This window comes from Lepidothrix coronata, unplaced genomic scaffold, assembly GCF_001604755.1.
Source record: "Lepidothrix coronata isolate B3197 unplaced genomic scaffold, Lepidothrix_coronata-1.0 Scaffold36, whole genome shotgun sequence".
NCBI lineage: Eukaryota > Metazoa > Chordata > Aves > Passeriformes > Pipridae > Lepidothrix > Lepidothrix coronata.
The window spans coordinates 542,338-545,068 of NW_016690216.1; the positions used below are offsets into that span (position 1 = coordinate 542,338).

A 2,731-nucleotide genomic window follows, 5' to 3' on the forward strand; every position below is an offset into this window, starting at 1 on the left:
CCTCACTACCACACAGAGCTTACCCATATCCTTCTGCAACTTCCCTTCATTCCCTTTCACTGTGCTCTCTTCTGCCCTCTGGTCAAGCATCAGACTAAACAAAACTGTTCCATAACCTACACCTAAGCAATAGAAGGTCATGTGCAAGTCCTCTGAATCTCTCTTTCTCCAAGCTGAATATGCTCACTCTCCTCAGCCCATCCTTAAAGAGAAATCTCCATTCCTTGGGATCCTTGGTGGCCCTCCACTGCGGTTGCTCCATTTCATGCATTTGTTTTCTGTACTGGGCTTGATATTTGAGAACTGTCAAGCAAAGACAGAGAAAATCAGTTCTTCTGTCAAACTGCCCGTAGTGCTTTTGATACAGCCCCGGATGTTCTTGTCTTTTGTAAATCTAGGCACACCATAAATCTCCCCACAGCCCCCAGTGGACAGAGGGATCCCCACCAAAGGGCCCTATGTCCAGGCAAAGGGAATGAAAAGCATTGGAGAATGCGGGCATCGATCCCGCTGCCTCTCACATGCTAAGCGAGCGCTCTACCACTTGAGCTAATTCCCCACCCTGCAGCTCTGCCTGAGAGCCTCACCCCTCAGAGACACCCACCACTGATTCAGGAGGCCCTGCACCCACATTGGCATTGCTCTCAGACCACCACCAGCTCATCCACTCACTTTTGTCTTTGAGGTGCCCCTTACAACCTTAGTGCTCAGAAGCACCATCCCCATCCTACAGTTCACCCCAAAACTTCCTTGGTTGGTCATCTTCCTAAACTCAGGCAAGAGCTCACAGCTGAGTAGACTTTGAAGGGAATTTGCTTGGAAAGAGCCAAAAAGGCAGTGGCACAGCAGGATCTGGGCCAAAAGGACCCTCCAAAAGGACACTCCTTCAAGCCGGAGTTGAACCAGCAACCTAAGGATGGCTGTGCAAGGGAGCCTACAGTCCTCCGCTCTACCAGCTGAGCTATCAAAGGAAACACAGGGCCATGCCCACTACCTCACCCATCACACACTCATCCAGCACTTCCCTCACCACTGCACACCATCTTGCTTCTATTCTAACATCCTGCTTCAAACTTCAAATAGCCCCAGCTCCAACATCACAACACCTTACTCAATCCCTTTTGCATGTCAAATCATGCAAACCACAAACAGAAAGCTCCACAAGCTCCTTGGATATCATCTGCAGCTGAATTCTCCTCACAGCCAAATAGAGCTTATCCATATCCTGCTACAACTTCCCTCCATTCCCTCTCACTGTGCAATCTTTTGCCCTCTGGTCAAGTACCACATGGAAGGAGAGTCATTGCTTTATTCCTACAAACTGGAAGGTCATGTGTAAGCCCTCCAAACCTCTCTTTCCCCAGGCTGAACATTCCCATTGTCTTTGACCCATCTACCTAGAGGAATCCCTCCATTCCTTGAGATTCTTGGTGGTCCTCTTCTGAAGTTGCTCCATTTCATTAATGTCTTTCCAGTACACAGGATCTCAAAACTGAACACATTAATTGAGATGACATTTTACATCTATCAAGGAAAGTGGGAGAAAACAAGGTTCCCTGTTAGATTGGCCATGCTGCTATTAATGCAGAATTGGATCTTCTCCTACTCTTTGTATTGTGGGTAGGCTGCAAGCACTCAAGGCCCCAAGAGGACGCAGGACCCCTGGAAGAGGACCTTGTGTCTAGGCAATGGGACACATGAAAATGGAGCACTGGAGAATGCAGGCATCGATCCCGCTCCCTCTCTCATGCTAAGCGAGCACTCTACCACTTGAGCTAATTCCTCATCCCACAGCTCTGCCTGAGGATCCTCTCCCCTCCCAGACACCTACCCCTGATTCGGGATGCCCTGCACCCAAAGCCTGGGCCTTCCATCATCCTACTCTCATACCACCAACAACATTCCTTCTATATGTGACCCCAAATAAACTCAGTGGTCAAGACCACAACTCCCTGACCAGAGTTCTCCCCCAAAATGTCTTGTCTGGTTGTCTTCACGACTAAAGATCAGAGCTCAGCAGTGGACAGCTCTTGAAAAGAGGCCACTTTGGCAGGGCCAGAAGTCAGCGGTGCTGCAGAACCTAGGCCAGAGCCAAAAGGACATTCCTTCGAGCCGGAATTGAACTAGCAATCTAAGGATGGCCTACAGTCCTCCACTCTACCAGCTGAGCTATTGAAGGAAGCACAGGGCCTGGATTTCCTTGTCCTCTGTAAATCCAGGGCACATCATAAATCTCCCACATCTCCCAGGGGACATGGGACTCCCACCAAAGGGCCCTGTGTCCAGGCAAGGGGAAGGAAAAGTTTTGGAGAATGTGGGCACCGATCCCACTGCCACTCACATGCTAAGCGAGCGCTCTACCACTTGAGCTAATTCCCCACCCTGCAGCTCTGCTTGAGGGCCTCTCCCCTCACAGGCACCCACCCTGATTAAGGATGCCCTGCACCCAAAGCCTGGGCCTCCCACTGGCATTGCTCTCCCACCACCACCTCCCCACTCACTTTCCTGCTGGAGGTGGCCATGAAAAACCCTAGTGATCAGGACCACCATCGTCCAGCCCAGGGTTCAACCAAGTCTGCCTTGACTGTTTGTCTTCCCAAACTGAGGCAAGAGCTCAAGGCTGGGCAGCCCTTTGAAAGAGAGCCACTGGGACAGGGCCAAAAACACAGCAGTGCCACAGGATCTGGGCCAGAGCCAAAAGGACACTCCTTCGAGCCGGAGTTGAACCAGC

The 2,731-nt window shown here is 50.9% G+C and overlaps 1 protein-coding gene and 2 non-coding genes across 3 annotated transcripts in view; 1 reads left to right on the forward strand and 2 right to left on the reverse strand.

Moving 5' to 3' along the window:
• Positions 1-2,731, forward strand: part of DNAJC5B (DnaJ heat shock protein family (Hsp40) member C5 beta) — a 31,377-nt gene that overhangs the window by 3,664 nt on the left and 24,982 nt on the right. The gene's annotated exons all lie outside the window — the stretch shown is intronic.
• TRNAA-AGC lies at positions 487-559 on the reverse strand. The gene has a single exon. It is a non-coding gene; the product is annotated as a tRNA-Ala (tRNA).
• TRNAY-GUA lies at positions 883-971 on the reverse strand. The gene is given in 2 exon segments: positions 883-918; positions 935-971. It is a non-coding gene; the product is annotated as a tRNA-Tyr (tRNA).